The sequence below is a fragment of the Bos indicus x Bos taurus genome, chromosome X, assembly GCF_003369695.1.
Source record: "Bos indicus x Bos taurus breed Angus x Brahman F1 hybrid chromosome X, Bos_hybrid_MaternalHap_v2.0, whole genome shotgun sequence".
Taxonomy (NCBI): Eukaryota; Metazoa; Chordata; class Mammalia; order Artiodactyla; family Bovidae; genus Bos; species Bos indicus x Bos taurus.
Window position 1 is genome coordinate 59,925,966 of NC_040105.1, and position 20,205 is coordinate 59,946,170.

Genomic DNA, 20,205 nt, shown 5'->3' on the forward strand with positions numbered 1-20,205 from the left:
CTTTACTGCATATTTGTCTTTACTAATGAAATTTTCTTTCATAATTTTTATATTGCTCTTTGTGGCCTTTCTTTTCCACTTAAGAAGCCCCTTTAACACTTCCTGTAAAGCTGGTTTCATGGTGCTCAACTCATTTACCTTTTGCTTGTCTGTAAAATCTTTAATCTCTTGGTCAAACTTGAAAGATAGCTTTGTTGTGTAGAGTATTCTTGTATTTTTCCCCTTTATTTACTTTAATTATACTATGCCATCCCCTTCTAACCTGTAGATTTTCTGTTGAAATGTCAGTTGATAGCCTTACAGGAGCTCCATTGTTAGTACTTTACTGATTTTTCCTTCCTGCTTTTAATATTTTCACTTCATCTTTAACTTTTGTCATTTTAATTGCAATGAATCTTGTTGCATTCCTCTTTGGGTGGATCTTGTTTGAGACTCTTTGTTTCCTGGATATGGATATTTGATTCCTTTCCCATGTTAGGGAATTTTTCAGCCAAATATGTTTTCAAATAAGTTCCCTGTTCTCTTTCTTTTTCTTCTGGGACCCCTACAATGGAAACGTTAATATACTTGATGTTGTCTCAGAGGTCTCTTAAGCTGCCCTCATTTAATTTTTTTTTTCTTTTCTTCTATTCATGTTATGTAATTTCCGCTATTCTGTCTTATATTTTGCTAATCCATTTCTCTGAGTCATCTGATCAACTGTTGATTCCTAAAAAATAATAAATATTATTTATTTCAGATATTGTAATCTTTAGATTTGTTTGGTTCTTCTTTACATAACTTTTTGTTACTCTTCTTACTGTGTTCTTCCATTCTTATTTTGAGTTCTTTGAAGATCATTAGGATCATTACCTTGAGTTCTTTATTGTGGAGATTAATTATCTCTTCACTTAGCTCTTGTGGGGGGCGGTCATCTTGTTTTTGTTTCAAAAATAATTTTCTGTCATTTTATTTTGCCTGCCTGATTCTCTGTGTTTATGTTCATGCATCATGTAAGTTTGTTATACTTCCCAATCTTAGAGAGGTAGCACTATGTAGGAGACATTCTATGAGGTTCAGCCACACACTCCCCTCTTTTCAACAGATCTACATCCTCTAGAGTTGCCCTTTATGTGGGTGAGTGGGTTATTCTTTCACAGTCAGGCCAACTACTCTGGACATGTGATTAGGCATAATTTTCCCTGGCCCAGTTGGTTGCCAGATTCTTCCAAATGCAGAGGCTGGCTGCTGGCCCATGGTGGTTGGGACAATATCAAATAGCAGATAACTTTAGGGACTCCCTGGTACTGTTAGTTCACTGCCAACTCAGGGATCCCAGAGCTTGTGTCAGTCCAAAGGTGGGTGGGGCCAGGTCACAGGGCCACTGACTGAGAGGACAAAACTGTTTCTAAACTGATGTATACCCTCTGGTGGACAAGGCAAGAGCCCAGGGAGACAAGGTGCTGGTGCCCACACATTGATATATACAGCCAGGTCCTGGACCTAGTGCTAGCCCACTAGGCATGGTATGTCTCAATATGGCTGGCTTAGGGTTCCTAGGGCTACAAAAAGGCCCTTTTAGGGGTGTCATGACCTAGTGCAACTGGGAGGCTTGGCGGGGGGGGGGGGGGGTGTCTATGTTTGCTTCCAGACTTGCTATCATTAGTAGCTTGACTTCAAGGGTCCTAAGACTTATGCCAGCAGGCTGATGGAAGGGGCTGTGTCCTGACACTAAAAAGCTATAGGGAGGATTCCGGAATAGTATTTGCTCACACCAGTGTCCTTGTGGTAGAATGAGCTCACCAAGATGACTAATGCCAGTGTCTGTGTCCTCAGGGTGTGTCTTAGTTGCCTCCTGCCTCTCCCAGAGCACTTGAAGATCAGCAAGTGAAGCTGAATCAGATGTCTTTCAAATTACTGTCTTAGGTGCCAGATTTTGTGTGTGCCCTTTAAGAGTCTCTGTTACCCACAGCTTTTTCGTTCTCCAAAAGCAGGCCTTCTAGCCTTAAATACCAATGTTCTGGGTATTCGTTTTCTTTGTGCAGTATCCCTGGGCTGGGGAGCCTGATGTGGGGCTCAGATACCTTACTTCTTGGGTAGAACCACTGCAGTTATGATTAATCCTCAATTTGTGCGTTGCCTACTTGAGATTGTGGGTTTTGACTAGCACATTGCCAAACTACTTGCCTGTATCATTGTCATTACTATTTTATAATTTTAGTTGTTGAGATCTTTTCTACTAGTCTTCAGCTTGATTTCTTTGATGATTTTTCTGTAAATAGTTGCAATTTTTGTGTGCCAATGGGAGGAGGTAAGCTCAGGGTCTTCCTACTTCACCAGTATAGCCACTCCATGTCTTCTGTTTTTCTTAATGTAGGCATTTATTGCTATAAATTTCCCTCTCAAATCTATTGCTGCACCCCATTTTTTGATATATTGCAGTTACATTTTAATTTGCTTCAAGATTCTTTTTTCTTTCCTTTTCTTTTGTGGTCCATTTGTTATTCAGATGTGTAATTATTAATTTTTGCAGCTCGTAAATTTTGTAATTATAATTTTTCCAGTTTGCTTGTGTTGTATATTCCATACATTTTGTTCATAAAAGATTTGATATGATTTCAATCTTACATTTTCTTTTTTTTAAATTTTATTTTATTTTTAAACTTTACAAAATTGTATTAGTTTTGCCAAATATAGAAATGAATCCACCACAGGTATACATGTGTTCCCCATCCTGAACCCTCCTCCCTCCTCCATCCCCATACAATTCCTCTGGGTCGTCCCAGTGCACCAGCCCCAAGCATCCAGTATTGTGCATTGAACCTGGACTGGCAACTCGTTTCATACATGATATTATACATGTTTCAATGCCTTTCTCCCAAATCTTCCCACCTTCTCCCTCTCCAACAGAGTCCATAAGACTGTTCTATAAAGACTATACTTTCAGGGATCATTTCTATAGTTCGTTCTTACATTTTCTAAAGCTTGTTTTTTGACCTAAAGTCATCTATTGTGTAGAATATTCTGTGTGTGCTTGAGAAGTATGTGTATTTTGGTAGTGCTTGGTGGAATATTCTATATATTTCTATTGTGTCAATGTGGACTAAGATATAGTTCAAATCAAATATTTCCTTATTGGATTTTCTGCCTGGATGTTCTTTCCTTTATTGAAAGTGGAATGTTGGAGACACCTATTATCACTGTATTAGGGTCTGTTTTTCCATTTATTTCTCTTTTCAAATCTGGTCAGTTTAGTTCAGTTTGGTCGCTCAGTCGTGTTCTACTCTTTGTGACTCCATGAATCATAGCACGCCAGGCCTCCCTGTCCAACACCAACTCCCGGAGTTCACTCAAACTCACGTCCATCGAGTCAGTGATGCCATCCAGCCATTTCATCCTCTGTCGTCCCCTTTTCCTCCTGCCTCCAATCCCTCCCAGCATTAGAGTCTTTTTCAATAAGTCAACTCTTCACATGAGGTGGCCAAAGTACTGGACTTTCAGCTTTAGCATCATTCCTCCCAAAGAACACCCAGGGCTGATCTCCTTCAGAATGGACTTGTTGGATCTCCTTCCAGTTCAAGGGACTCTCAAGAGTCTTCTCCAACACCACAGTTCAAAAGCATCTGTTCTTCAGCACTCAACTTTCTTCACAGTCCAACTCTCACATCCATACATGACAACTGGAAAAACCATAGCCTTGACTAGATGGACCTTTGTTGGCAAAATAATGTCTCTGCTTTGGAATATGCTATCTAGGTTGGTCATAACTTTCCTTCCAAAGAGTAAGTGTCTTTTAAATTCATGGCTTCAATCATCATCTGCAGTGATTTTGGAGCCCAGAAAAATAAAATCAAGCCACTATTTCCCCCATCTATTTGCCATGAAGTGATGGGACTGGATGCCATGATCTTCGTTTTCTGAATGTTGAGCTTTAAGCCAACTTTTTTACTCTCCACTTTCACTTTCATCAAGAGGCTCTTTAGTTCTTCTTCACTTTCTGCCGTAAGGGTGGTGCCATCTGCATATCTGAGGTTATTGATATTTATCCTGGCAATCTTGATTCCAGCCTGTGTTTCCTCCAGCCCAGCGTTTCTTATGATGTACTCTGCATATAAGTTAAATAATCAGGGTGACAGTATATAGCCTTGATGTACTTCTTTCCCAATTTGGAACCAGTCTGTTGTTCCATGTCCAGTTCTAATTCTTGCTACCTGACCTGCATACAGGCTTCTCAAGAGGCAGGTCAGGTGGTCTGGTATTCCCATCTCTTTCAGAATTTTCCGCAGTTTATTGTGATCCACACAGTCAAAGGCTTTGGCATAGTCAATAAAACAGAAATAGATGTTTTTCTGGAACTCTCTTCCTTTTTTGATGATCCACAGATGTTGGCAATTTGATCTCTGGTTCCTCTACCTTTTGTAAAACCAGCTTGAACATCTGGAAGTTCACTGTTCACATATTTCTGAAGTCTGGCTTGGAGAATTTTGAACATTACTTTACTAGTATGTGAGATAAGGGCAATTGTGTGGTAGTTTAAGCATTCTTTGGCATTGCCTTTCTTTGGGATTGGAATGCAAACTGACCATTTCCAGTCCTGTGGCCACTGCTGAGTTTTCCAAATGTGCTGGCATATTGAGTGCAGCACTTTCACAGCACCCTCTTTTAGGATTTGAAATAGCTCAACTGGAATTCCATCACCTCCACTAGCTTTGTTCATAGTGATTCTTCCTAAGGCTCACTTGACTTCGCATTCCAGGATGTCTGGCTCTGGGTGAGTGATCACACCATCGTGATTATCTGGGTTGTGAAGATCTTTTTTGTACAGTTCTTCTGTGTATTCTTGCCATCTCTTCTTAATGTCTTCTGCTTCTGTTAGGTCCTTACAATTTGTGTCATTTATTGAGCCCATCTTTGCATGAAATGTTACCTTGGTATCTCTCATTTTCTTGAAGAGATCGCTAGTCTTTCCCATTCTATTATTTCTCTCTATTTTTTTGCACTGATTGTTGAGGAAGGCTTTTTTATCTCTCCTTGCTATTCTTTGGAACTCTGCGTTCAAACGGGTATATCGTTCTTTTTCTCCTTTGCTTGTTGCTTCCCTTCTTTTCACAACTATTTGTAAGGCCTCCTCAGACAGCCATTTTGCTTTTTTGCATGTCTTTTCCATGGGGATGATCTCGATTTCTGTCTCCTGTACAATGTCACGAACTTCCGTCCATAGTTCATTAGGCACTTTGTCTGTCAGATCTAGTCCTTTAAATCTATTTCTCACTTCTACTATATGGTCATAATGGATTTTATTTAGGTCATACCTGAATGGTGTAATGGTTTTCTGCACTTTCTTCAATTTCATTCTGAATTTGGCAATAAGGGGTTCATAATCTGAGCTACAGTCAGCTCCCAGTCTTGTTTATGCTGACTGTATAGAGCTTCTCTATCTTTGGCTGCAAAGAATAGAATCAATCTGATTTTGATGTCGACCATCTGGTGAAGTCCATGTGTAGAGTCTTCTCTTGTGTTTTTGAAAGATGGTGTTTGCTATGGCTAGTGCATTCTCTTGGCAGAACTCTGCCTTTGCCCTGTTTCAATCTGTACACCAAGGCCAAATTTGCCTGTTACTCCAGGCGTTTCTTGACTTCCTACTTTTGCATTCCAGTCCCCTATAATGAAAAGGATATCTTCTTTGGGTGTTAATTCTAGAAGGTCTTGTAAGTCTTCATAGAACTGTTCAACTTCAGCTTCTTCAGCATCACTGGTCAGGGCATAGACTTGGATTACCGTGATGTTGAATGGTTTGCCTTTTGAATGAATAGATCATTCTCTCATTTTGAGACTGCATCCAAGCACTGCATTTCAGACTCTTTTGTTGACCATTATGGCTATTCCATTTTTTCTAAGGGATCATTACCCACCATAGTGGATATAATGGCCATCTGAGTTAAATTCACCGATTCCAGTCTGTCTTAGTTCTCTGATTCCTGGAATGTCGATGTTCACTCTTGCCATCTCCTGTTTGACCACGTCCAATTTGCCTTGATTCATAGACCTAACATCCAGCAGCTGCGCAGGATGGCACAGAAGCACAGTGGCTGCAATGGACGGGGCAGAAACAAGGCCAAGAAGCGCTACCCCAAGTCCAAGGTCAGGGGCAGCAGCTGAAAGGAGCTACCCCACGCCCAAGGTAACCAGTGGCAGCTGAGCTTTGCTGGAGCAGCCATGAAGAGATACCCCATGTTCAAGGTAAGAGAAACACAAGTAAGATGGTAGGCACTGAGAGAGGGCCTCAGAGGGCAAACAGATGGAAACCACAATCACAGACAACTAGCCAATCTGATCACGCAGACCACAGCTTGTTTAACTCAATGAAACTAAGCCATGCCATGTGGGGCCACCCAAGATGGACGGGTCATGGCAGAGAGGTCTGACAGAATATGGTCCACTGGAGAAGGGAATGGCAAACCACTTCAGTGTTCTTGCTTTGAGAACCCCATAAAGAGCATGAAAAGGCAATAAGATAGGACACTGAAAGATGAACTCCCCAGGTCGGTAGCTGCCCAATATGCTCAGTGGAGATTTAACTGCAGAAAGAATGAAGGGATGCAGCCAAAGCAAAAACAACATTCAGTTTTGGATGGGACTGGTGATAGAAGCAAGGTTCGATGCTGTAAAGAGCAATATTGTATAGGAACCTGGAATGTTAGGTCCATGAATCAAGGCAAATTGGAAGTGGTCAACAGTGCAAGAGAGTTCCTTTAACTCCACGCCCCTCTACATTTTCTTTTTGTAAACTTTTTGATGATGAACATTCTGACAAGTGTGACATAGTATCTCACTTTTTTTTTTTTGATTTGCATTTTCCTAACAATGACTGATGTTGAGCATCTTTTCATGTGTTTATTAGCCATCTGAATGTCTTCTTTGTAGAAATGTCTGTGTAGGCATTTTCCCACTTTTTATTTGGTTGTTTTTCTGATTTTTTTAAATATAAATTTATTTATTTTAATTGAAGGCTAATTACTTTACAATATTGTATTGGTTTTGCCATACATCAACATGAATCTGCCATAGGTGTACACGTGTTTCCCATCCTGAACCCCCTCCCACTTCCCTCCCCATACTATCCCTCTGGGTCACCCCAGTGCACCAGCCCCAAGCATCCTGTATCCTGCATTGAATCTGGACTGGCGATTCATTTCTTATATGATATTATACATGTTTCAATGCCATTCTCCCAAATCATCCCACCCTCTCCCTTTCCCACAGAGTCCAAAAGAGTGTTCTATACACCTGTGTCTCTTTCGCTGTTTCACATACAGAGTTGTGTGTGTTGTTTGTATGTTTTGGAAATTAATCCTTTTTCAGTTGTTTCACTTGCTGTTATTTTCTCCCATTCTAAAAGTTGTCTTTTTACATTGTTTATAGTTACCTTTGCTGTGCAAAAGCTTTTAAGTTTAACTAGGCCCCACTTGTTTATTTTTGTCTTTATTTCCAGTACTCTATGACATGGGTCATAGAGGATATTGCTTTGTTTTACGTCATCCAGTGTTCTGCCTATGTTTTCCTCTAAGAGTTTTACAGTTTCTGGTGTTACATTTATATCTATAATGTAATATTGAGTTTATCTTTGTGTATGGTGTTAGGAAGTGTTCTAATTTCATTCTTTTACACATAGCTGTCCAGTTTTCCCAGCACAACTTATTGCAGCAGCTATCTTAGCCCCATTGTATATTCTTGCTTTCTTTGTCAAAAATAACATACCCATAGGTTCATGGGTTTATCTCTGGCTATCTATCTTTTTCCATTGGTGTACATTTCTGTTTTTTTTCCCCCCCCAGTACCATAATGTATTGGTGACTGTAGCTTTGTAGTATAGTCTGAAGTCAGGAAGGTTGATTCCTACAGCTCCATTCTTCTTTATCAAGACTGCTTTGGACTCTGTGGGAGAGGGAGAGCGTGGGATGATTTGGGAGAATGGCATTGAAACATGTATAATATCATATATGAAACGAGTCACCAGTCCAGGTTTGATGCATGATACTGGATGCTTGGGGCTGGTGCACTGGGACGACCCAGAGGGATGGTATGGGGAGGGAGGTGGAAGGAGGGTTCAGGATGGGAAATACATGTATACCTGTGGCAGATTCATTTTGATATATGGCAAAACCAATACAATATTGTAAAGTTAAAAAAAAAAAAGACTGCTTTGGTTATTCGGGGAATTTTGTGTTTCCTTATGAAATATGAGATTTTTTTTTCTTCTAGTTCTGTGAAAAATCTCATTGGTAATTTGATAGGGATTGCATTGAACTTGTTGATTGCATTTGATTGTATAGTCATTTTCACAATATTGATTTTTCCAACCCAAGAACATGGAATATCTCTCCATATGCTTATGTTGTCTTTGATTTGTTTCATTAGTGTTTTATAGTTTTCTTTATACAGCTTTTTTTGTCTCCTTAGGTAGATTTATTCTTAGATATTTTATTATTTTTATTGCAATGGTCAATGGGATTGATTCCTTTCTTTCTATTTCTGGTTTTTCATTGTTAATATATAGGAATGCAAGCAAATTATATGTATTAATTTTGTATCCTGGGGATTTACTATATTCATTGATTAGCTCTAAGTAATTTTCTGGTTTTGTCTTCAGGGTTTTCTGTGTAAAGGATCATGTCATCTTTAAACAGTGAGAATTTTGCATCTTCTTTTCCAATCTGCATTTCTTTCTTTCTTTTCTCTGATTGCCATAGTTAGGACTTCCAAAACTATGTTGAATAATAGTGAGGAGAGTGGACACACTTGTCCTGTTCATGATCTTAGAGGGAATGCTTTCAGCTTTTCACCACTGAGCATAATGTTTGCTGTGGGTTTATCATATATGGCCTTTACAGTATTGAGGTAGATTTCCTATATGCCCATTTTTTTTTAAGTTTTTTTTTTTTTTTTAGTCATAAAAGGGTGCCAAAGTTTGTCAAAGGCCTTTTCTCTATCTATTGAGATTATCATATGTTTTTTATCTTTTAATTTGGTAATATGGTTTATCATATCAATTGATTTACATATATTGAAGATACTTGCATCCCTGGGATGGAGAAGGTAATGGCACCCCACTCCAGTACTCTTGCCTGGAAAATCCCATGGACGGAGGAACTTACTGGTGGGCTGCAGTCCATGGGGTCGCAAAGAGTTGGACATGACTGAGCGACTTCACTTTCACTTTTCACTTTCATGCGTTGGAGAAGGAAATGGCAATCCACTCCAGTGCTCTTGACTGGAGAATCCCAGGGACGGCAGAGCCTGGTGGGCTGCCGTCTATGGGGTCGCACAGAGTTGCACATGACTGAAGTGATGTAGCAGCAGCAGCAGCATCCCTGGGATAAACCTGACTTGATCATGGTGCATGATCTTTTTAATGTGTTGTTGAATTCTTTTCACTAAAATTTTGTTGAGGATTTTGCATCTATGTTATTCAGTGATATTGTCCTGTATTTCTCTTTTTTTGTGTGTGTTGTTTTTGTCTGGTTTTGGTATCAGGGAGATAATTAACTCATAATGAATTTGGAAATGTTTCTTACTCTATGATTTAAGGTCTTCTCTGGTGGCTCAGAGGTTAAAGCATCTGCCTGCAATGCGGGAGACCTGGATTCAATCCCTGGGTCAGGAAGATCCCCTGGAGAAGGAAATGGCAACCCACTCCAGTATTCTTGCCTGGAGAATCCCATGGACGGAGGATCCTGGTGGGCTACAGTCCACGGGGTCGCAAAGAGTTGGACACGACTGAGCGACTTCACTTTCACTTTCTGCAATTTAAAACAATTGTTTATTTTTAATTGAAGGATAAATGCTTTATCATATTGTGCTGGTTTCTACTAAATGTCAACATGAATCAGCCATAGGTTTACCTATTTCCTTTTTCATTTAGAATGAGAGGCATTAGCTCTTTTCTAAATGCTTGATAGAATTCACCTGTGAAGCCTTTGGCCCTGGGCTTTTGTTTTTGGGAAATTTTGAACACAGTTTCAATTTCAGTGCTTTTAATTGGCTTGTTCATAATTTCTATTTCTTCTTGGTTCAGTCTTAGGAAGATTGAATTTTTCTAAGAATCTGTCCACTTCTTCCAGATTGTCCGTTTTATTGTCATTTAGTTGCTCATAACTGTGGTGTTGGAGAAGACTTTTGAGAGTCCCTTGGACTGATAGGAGATCAAACCAGTCAATCCTGAAGGAAATCAGTCCTGAATATTCTTTGGAAGGATTGATGTTGAAGCTGAAATTCCAATATTTTGGCCACCTGATTCAAAGAACTGATTCATCAGAAAAGACCCTGATGCTGGGAAAGATTGAAGGCAGGAGGAAAGGGGATGACAGAAGATGAGATCTTTGGATGGCATCACCAACGTGATGGATATGAATTTGAACAAGCTCCGGGAGTTGGTGGTGGACAGGGAAGCCTGGCATGCTGCAGTCCATGGGGTCGCAAAGAGTCAGACACGACTGAGTGATTGAGATGAAATGAACTGAATAGCCTCTTACGATCCTTTGTATTTCTGCATTGTCTGTTGTAGCTACTTTTTCATTTCTAACATTGCTGATGTGATTCTTCTCTCTCTCTCTCTCTCTCTTTTTTTTTTTTTGATATTTCTGGCTAAAGATTTGCTAATTTTATCTTCTCAAGGAACCAGCTTTTAGTTTTATTAATCTTTAGTATTGTTCCCTTCATTTCTTTTTCATTTATATCTCCTCTGATCTTTATGATTTCTATCCTTCTGCTAACTTTGAAGTTTTTTAATTCTTCTTTTTCCTATTGTTTTAGGTGTAAAGTTAGGTTATCTATTCAATGTTTTTCTTGTTTCTTGAGGTAGGATTGCATTGTTATAAACTTCCACCTTAGATCTGCTTTTGCTTCATCCTATAGGTTATCATGTTTTTTGTCATTTGTTTGTAGGAAGTTTTTTATTTTCCCTTTGATTTCTTCAGTAACCTGTTCATTATGTAGAAGTGTATTGTTTAATCACCATGTGTTTGTATTTTTTACAGGTTTTTTCCCCCATAATTGATATCTAGTCCCAAAGCATTGTGCTTAGAAAAGATACTTGATACAATTTCAATTTTCTGAAATTTACTGAGGTTTGATCTGTGATGCAAGATTTGGTCTATCCTAGAAAATGTTCCATGTGCACTTGAGAAGAAAGTACATTCTTCTGTATTTGGATGGAATGTCCTGAAGATATCAATTAGATCCATCTGGTCTAATTTGTCATCTAAGACTTGTGTTTCCTTATTAGTTTTCTGTTTTGATGCTATCTTCATTGGTGTAAGTGGTGTGTTTATGTGGTATTAATTTACTATTCGGAGAAGGCAATGGCACCCCACTCCAGTACTCTTGCCTGGAAAATCCCATGGACGGAGGAGGTTGGTAGGCTGCAGTCCATGGGGTCGCTAAGAGTTGGACAGGACTGAGCGACTTCACTTTCACTTTTCACTTTCATGCATTGGAGAAGGCAATGGCAACCCACTCCAGTGTTCTTGCCTGGAGAATCCCAGGGATGGCAGAACCTGGTGGGCTTCCATCTATGGGGTCACACAGAATCGGAAATGACTGAAGTGACTTAGCAGAAATTTACTATTATTAGTAAAGGAGTGGTACATTGGCTGTGCATAAGCAGGAGGGCCCAGAAGAGCTACTCCATGTTCAAGGTCAGAAGGGGCGGCAGTGAAGAGATAACCCTCGTCCAAGGTAAGGAGCAGCAGCTGTGCTTTGCTGGAGCAGCCGTGAAGAGATACCCCATGTCCAAGTTAAGAGAAACCCAAGTAAGACAGTAAGTGTTGCGAGAAGGCATCATAGGGCAGACACACTGAAACCATAATCACAGAAAACTAGTCAATCTAATCACACAGACCACAGCCTTATCTAACTCAGTGAAATGAAGCCATGCCCTGTGGAGCCACCCAAGATGGGAGGGTCATGTTGGAGAGGTCTGACAGAATGTGGTCCACTGGAGAAGGGAATGGCAAACCACTTCAGGATTCTTGACTTGAGAGCCCATGAACAGTATGAAAAGGCAAAATGATAGGATACTGAAAGAGGAACTCCCCAGGTTGGTAGGTGCCCAATATGATACTGGAGATCAGTGGAGAAATAACTCCAGAAAGAATGAAGGAATGGAGCTAAAGCAAAAACAACACCCAGTTGTGGATGTGACTGGTAATAGAAGGAAGGTCGGATGCTATAAAGAGCAATATTGTATAGGAACCTGGAATGTTAGATCCATGAATCAAGGCAAATTAGAAGTGGTCAAACAGGAGATGGCAAGAGTGAATGTTGGCATTCTAGGAATCAACGAACTCAAATGGACTGGAATGGGTGAATTTAACTCAGATGGCCATTATATCCACTATGGTGGGTAATAATCCCTTAGAAGAAATGGAGTAGCCATCATGGTCAACAAAAGAGTCCGAAATGCAGTACTTGGATGCAATCTCAAAAACGACAGAATGATCTCTGTTCGTTTCCAAGGCAAACCATACAATATCACAGTAATCCAAGTCTATGGCCCAACCAGTAATGCTGAAGAAGCTGAAGTTGAACAGTTCTATGAAGACCTTTTAGAACTAACACCCCAAAAAGATGTCCTTTTCATTATAAGGGACTGGAATGCAAAAGTAGGAAGTCAGGAAACACCTGGAGTAACAGGCAAATTTGGCCTTGGTGTACAGAATGAAGCAGGGCAAAGGCTAATAGAGTTCTGCCAAGTGAACGCACTTGTCATAGCAAACACCCTTTTCCAACAACACAAGAGAAGACTCTACACATGGACATCACCGGATGGTCAACATGGAAATCAGATTGATTATATTCTTTGCAGCCAAAGATGGAGAAACTCTATACAGTCAGCAAAAACAAGAGCAGGAACTGACTGTGGTTCTGATCATGAACTCCATATTGCCAAATTCAGACTTAAATTGAAGAAAGTAGGGAAAACAATTAGACCATTCAAGTATGACCTAAGTCAAATCCCTTATGATTATGCAGTGGAAGTGAGAAAAAGATTTAAGGGACTATACCTGATAGACAGAGTGCCTGATGACATTGTACAGGAGACAGGGATCAAGATCATCCCCATGGAAAAGAAATGCAAAAAAGCAAAATGGCTCTCTGGGGAGGCCTTACAAATAGCTGTGAAAGGGAGAGAAACAAAAAGCAAAGGAGAAAAGGAAAGATGCAAACATCTGAATTCAGAGTTCCAAAGAATAGCAAGGAGAGAAAAGAAAGCCTTCCTCAGCAATTGATGCAAAGAAATGGAGGAAAACAACAGAATGGGAAAGACTAGAGATCTCTTCAAGAAAATTAAAGATACCAAAGGTACATTTCATGCAAAGATGGGCTCGATAAGGGACAGAAATTGTATGGACCTAACAGAAGCAGAAGATATTAAGAAGAGGTGACAAGAATACACAGAAGAACTGTACAAAAAAGAGGTTCATGACCAAAATAATCACGATGGTGTGATCACTCACCTAGAGCAAGACATCCTGGAATGTGAAGTCAAGTGGGCCTTAGAAAGCATCACTATGAACAAAGCTAGTGGAGGTGATGGAATTACAGTTGAGCTTTTTCAAATCCTGGAAGATGATGCTATGAAAGTGCTGCACTCAATATGCCAGCACATTTGGAAAACTCAGCAGTGACCACAGGACTGGAAAATGTCAGTTTTCATTCCAATCCCAAAGAAAGGCAATGCCAAAGAATGCTCAAACTACCACACAATTGCACTTATCTCACACGCTAGTAAAGTAATGCTCAAAATTATTCAAGCCAGGCTTTAGCATAGGTGAACCGTGAACTTTCAGATGTTCAAGTTGATTTCAGAAAAGGCAGAAGAACCAGAGATCAAATTGCCAACATCCGCTGAATCATGGAAAAAGCCAGAGAGTTCCAGAAAAACATCTATTTCTGCTTTATTGACTATGCCAAAGTCTTTGACTGTGTGGATCAAAATAAACTGTGGAAAATTCTGAAAGAGATGGGAATACCAGACCACCTGACCTGCCTCTTGAGAAACCTGTATGCAGGTCAGGAAGCAACAGTTAGAACTGGACATGGAACAACAGACTGGTTCCAAATAGGAAAAGGAGTACGTCAAGGCTGTATATTGTCACCCTGCTTATTTAACTTATATGCAGAGTACATCATGAGAAATGCTGGGCTGGAAGAAGCACAAGCTGGAACAAGATTGCTGGGAGAAATGTCAATAACCTCAGATATACAGATGACACCACCCTTTTGGCAGAAAGTGAAGAGGAACTAAAAAGCCTCTTGATGAAAGTGAAAGCAGAGAGTGAAAAAGCTGGCTTAAAGCTCAGCATTCAGAAAACGAAGATCATGGCATCTGGTCCCATCACTTCGTGGCAGATAGATGGGGAAACAGTGTCAGAGTTTATTTTTTTGGGCTCCAAAATCACTGCAGATGGTGACTGCAGCCATGAAATTAAAAGATGCTTACTCCTTGGAAGGAAAGTTATGACCAACCTAGATAGCATATTTGGAGCAGGCAATGGCACCCCACTCCAGTACTCTTGCCTAGAAAATCCCATGGATGGAGGATCCTGGCAGGCTGAAGTTCATGGGATCCTGAAGCGACTTCACGATCTGAGTGACTTCCCTTTCACTTTTCACTTTCATGCATTTGAGAAGGAAATGGCAACCCACTCCAGTGTTTTAGCCTGGAGAATCCCAGGGACGGGGGAGCCTGGTGGGCTGCCATCTATGGGGTCGCACAGAGTCGGACACGACTGAAACGACTTATCAGCAGTAGCAGTAGCAGATAGCATATTGAAAAGCAGAGACATTACTTTGCCAACAAAGTTCCATCTAGTCAAGGCTATGGTTTTTCCAGTGGTCATGTATGGATGTGAGAGTTGGACTGTGAAGAAAGGTGAGCACCGAAGAATTGATGCTTTTGAATTGTGGTGTTGGAGAAGACTCTTGAGAGTCCCTTGGACTGCAAGGAGATCCAACCAGTCCATCCTAATGGAGATTGTCCTGGGTGTTCATTGGAAGGACTGATGCTGAGACTGAAACTCCAATACTTTGGCCACCTAATTCGAATAGTTAACTCATTGGAAAAGACCCTGATGCTGGGAGGGATTGGGGGCAGAAGCAGAAGTTGATGGCAGAGGATGAGATGGCTGGATGGCATCACCGACTCGATGGACATGAGTTTGAGTGAACTCTGGGAGTTGGTGATGGACAGTGAGGCCTGGCTTGCTGTGATACATGAGGTCGCAAAGAGTTGGACACAACTCAGCGACTGAACTGACTGACTGACTGACTGATATTCGTATTCCTATTGCCATTTTGTTAATTTTTTGGGGTTTGCTTTTGTATATGTTGTTCTTCAGTGTGTTTCCTGTTTATATAAGTACATTTAACATTTGTTATAAAGCTGGTTTGGTGGTATTAAATTCTCTTCATATTTGCTTGTCTGTAAAGTGTTTGTTTTCTCCATCAATTTTAAATGACATCCTTGCTGATTAGAGTAATCTTCATTTTAGATGTTTCCCTTGAAGTAATTTAATTATATCCTGCCATTCCCTTCTGGCCTGCAGAATTTCTGCAGAAAGATCAGCTGTTAATTGTATGGGATTTCCCTGGTGTATTACCTGTTGCTTTTCACTTGCTGCTTTTAATATTCCTTCTTTGTGTTTAGTCTGTGTTAGTTTGATTAGTATGTCTTGACATGTTTTCCTTGGGTTTATCCTGTATGGGACTCTTTTCGTTTTTTGAACTTGATTGACTATTTCCCATGTTGGGGAAATTTTCACCTATAATCTCTTCAAAAAATTTCTCCTACTGTTTCTTTTTCTCTTCTTCTTCTGTGACCCCTATAATTTGAATGTTGGTGTGTTTAATATTTTCCTAAGCGGTCTCTGAGACTATCCTCAGTTCTTTTCATTCTTTTCCTTTATTCTGCTCTTTGGCAGTTGTTTCATCCATTCTATCTTCCATCTCACTTATCCATTCTTCTGGCCCAGATATTCTGCTATTGATTACTTCTATATTATTTTTAATTTCAATAATTGTGTTGTCTGTCTCTCTTGTTTATTCTTTATTTCCTCTAGCTCATTGTTAATGCATTAATGGATTCTTACCTTTTCTCCATTTCATTCTTCAGGTTTGGGATCATACTTTATATCATTTCTGTGAATTCTTTTTAGGTAATTTGCCTATTTCCTCTTCGTTTATTTGCACTTGTGTGTCTCTATGTTGTTCCTTCATTTCTGAAATATTTCTCTGCATTTTAATTTTTTTAACTTAATTGTGTTTGAGTTCTCCTTTTCTCAGGCTTTAAGGTCAAATTCCTTCTTCCTTTTAGTTTCTGCCCTCGGTGGGTCAAGCTAGTGCAGTATTTTGTGTAGGCTCTGTGTAGGACAACATTTTGCTTGCTTTCTGCTGGGATAAGGTGAGTTGTCCCCCTCGCCCCCAGATGGGCATGCCTGTGTTGTGTGCTGATTATTGAGTTTGTATTTTTATCTTGTTTGCTGTTTGGATGAGATATCCTGCACTGGATGCTGCCTGAAGTTGGGTGCTGACAGGTCTTAAATACAGGTGGATGATTTGTGGGAGTTCTCACTAATTAATACTCCATAGAGTTAGGAGTCCACTCACAGTCTGTGGTCTTGTAATCAGCCCTCCCATTTCAAAGGCTCAGGGCCCGATCTCTGACTGTGAATGGGGATTCTACAGGTGGTTTCCTTATGGCATTAAAGGTAATTACAACAAAAACAGAAAAACAAAAATCAAGAAACAAGAGATGAACCCCAGACAAATGGCAAATACAAAATCAGGCAAATAATAGCAAAAACATTGGAGTACACACATGCATACGCATTTATATCCATAAAGAAAACCGAAATAGTCCAAAAATAAAGTATAATAGATTAACCCAGTGAGCAAAGGAAATAAAAAATTATATCAACCAGTTAAAAACAAAACTAACTAAAGCACAAACTGGAAAACAAAACCAAAGCAAGGTGCCAACTGGGAAATAAAGCAATGAAAACAAAATAAACTACCAATCATGGTGAGGAAAAAAAAAGAAAAGGAAATAATAAAAATGCAATTTAAATAGAATTAGATAAAGAAGATTATATATATATGTATATATATATGTGTATATATATATATATATATATATATATATGAATAGCTACAACAGAAAAATAACAATAGGAAAAGCAAACAAAAGAAAAGATGTAGAAAAAAATAAAAATTTGAGAATTAACAACAACAAAAAAACCCCATAGACCTGCAAAAGGCCAACATAGAGGCAGAAGTATATAAAAGAAATAAAATGTGTGATTAAAACATATTTAATAGTATTAATAAAATCAACAATTACAGCAACAGAGAAAAAAAGGAAAAAGAAAAAAGAACAACTACAGAACACGTCAAAATATAAGAATAATATATGTTTCTCTTGAATTTCCACTGTTAGCATTGTTTCTCCTTTGTGAGTCTGTCCCAATGAGACCAGGTGTGGAGGTGCCACAGCTGCTTGGGTCGCAGGGGCCCTAGCAGCACCAGGTACTCAGGGGAGCTGGCTGCTAAGGCAGCAGGAAATATGGTGCTCTTTTTTTTTTTTCCAGCCTCTGGCAACTCTATCCCAGTGGGGATCAAGCATGGAGGTGATGCAGTTGCTTGGATCTTGGGGACCTGGGAAATGCCAGGTATACAGGGGAACTGGTGGCTATTGTCACAGGAGATATGGTGATATTAGGGCTTCTAGCATCTAGAAGTTTTGCCCCAGTGAGGATTCAGTGTGGAAGTGGCACGGCTACTTGGATAGCAGGGACCCGGCAGCACCAAGTGTTCAGGGACACTGACTGCCTCAGTCACGGGAGCTATGACCTTATCAGAATCTTTTTCTAGTCCCTGGAAGCTGGCAATCAGAAGATCTCTTTAACTGATCATTCTGTGTTGCTCGACCTGTTCAGGCACTTACAGGGCCCCCTGGGTGAGGGTCTTTGTTGCTCAGTTCATCAGGCACTTAAAGGGGCCTCTGGACTTGGGTCTTTCTCTGTTGTTCCACACATCAGAAACTTAAAGGGGAAGCCTCTCTGGGGTCTTTATTGTTCTGGTGCCAGTGCTGGGGTGTGGGGAGAGAGAAGCTAGAGTGATGGCTCCACTCCCTGCATGTGACTGAGTAGTATCGCCTCACATCCATGACTGCTTGATATTTCTCCACAGGCATTTCCCACTGCAATCTCCTCCTTCACGTCCCCTTGGGCCATCTCCCTGCAGTCAACAGCAGACCTCACCCTGCGATTGCTCTCCAATCTCTATGCTCCAGCTCCTAGTCGTTGTGCTTTCTATGGGACTTGTGTCCTTGTCCAGGATATGTATGGCTGCAGCAAGGCTTATCTGTGTGATTCTCATTTCACTCAGACTGTCACAGATGAGCTATTTTACGCTCAGCCTCAAATGCTTCTCCTCTGTCCCAAATAATTGCCCTGATGTGGGGATCTAACACCTGTTTCAGTTCCCCCATCCCCCAGGCATGGGTCTTGTCCTTCTCACTCTTCTCTTTTCCCCCCTACTTCCTTCATCCTACTAAGTTTTGCATGGTTCTGTATGTTCTTTTCCTGTGGTCATGTACTCCTGCCCGCTTTCAGCTGGTGTTCTGCAAGATCTGTGTCTGAAGGTGTATTCCTACTGTATCCTCTGTGTCTGAAGGTGTATTCCTACTGTATCCGTGGAGAGAGAAGTACTCCACATCTACCTACTCCTCCACCATCTTGTTCTTATCCAATGTACTCTTTAATTCTCACTGCATTTAATGGTTTTTTAATATAAAAATGCAGTTGTAGGAATCAGGTTCCCTAACTTCAGACTGTACTATAAAGCTACAGTAATCAATACAGTATGGTACTGGCACAAAAATAGAAATATAGATTAATGGAACATAGAAAACTCAGAAATAAACCCATGCACCTCTCATCATGATATCTATGACAAAAGAGGTAAGAAAATACAATGGAGAAAAGACAGTCTCTTCAATAGGTGGGGTTGGGAAACTGGACAGTTTCATGTAAAAGAATTACATTAGAACACTCCCTAACACCATACACAAAGGTAAACTCAAAATGGATTAAAGATATAAATGTAAGGCCAGATACCATAAAACTCTTAGCAGAAGCCATAGGCAGAAGACCCTTTGACAAATCACAGCAAGTTCCTCTTTGACCTATCTCCTAGAATAATGGAAATAAAATAAACAAATGAGACCTAATTAAACTTAAAAGCTTTTACACAGCAAAGGAAACCAACTTTAGACAAGATGAAAAGACAACTCTCAGAATGTGAGACAATAATTGCAAATGACAAGGGATTAATATCCAAAATATATAAGCAGGTCATGCAGGTCAATATCATAAAACAAACAACCCAATCAAGAAATGGGCAGAAAACCTTAACAGACATTTCTCCAAAGAAGACATACAGATGTCCAACAAACACATGAAAATATGCTCACCATCACTAATTATTAGAGAAATTCAAAACAAAACTACAAGAAGGTGTCACTCTATACTGGGTCAAAATGAAAGTGAAAATGTTAGTTGCTCAGTTGTGTCCAACTCTTTATGATCCCGTGGACTGTAGCCTGCTAGGCTCCTCTCTCCATGGGATTCTCCCGTCAATAATACTGGAGAGGGGCGCCATTCCCTTTTCCAGGGGATCTTCCCAACCCAGGGATGGAACTGGTCAAAATGGGCTTCATAAAAAAATTACAAACAATAAATCTTGGAGAGGATTTAGAGAAAAGGAAACCCTCTTATGCTATTGATGGGAATATAAATTGATACAACCACTATGGAGAATAGTATGTATATTCTTTAAAAAAATAAAAATACAACTGCAATATGACCCAGCGATCCTGCTCCTGGGCATATACCCAGAGAAAACTGTATCTCTAAAAATACATGTACCACAATGTTCATTGCAGCACTATTTACAATAGTTAGGTTGTGGAAGCAACTTAAATGTTCATCAACAGAGGAATGGATAAAGAAGATGTGGTATATATATACAATGAAATATTAGTCATAAAATGAATGAAATTGGTTCATTTGCAATGATGTGGATGGACCTAGAGACTCATATGGTCTTTACATATATATATATATGTATATATATATATATATATATATATATATATATATATAT

General features: G+C 39.8%; 1 pseudogene; it reads left to right on the top strand.

The window, feature by feature from the left end:
* Positions 1-2,910: 2,910 nt before the first annotated feature.
* LOC113888313 lies at positions 2,911-2,998 on the top strand (annotated as a pseudogene).
* The last annotated feature ends 17,207 nt before the right edge of the window (positions 2,999-20,205 follow it).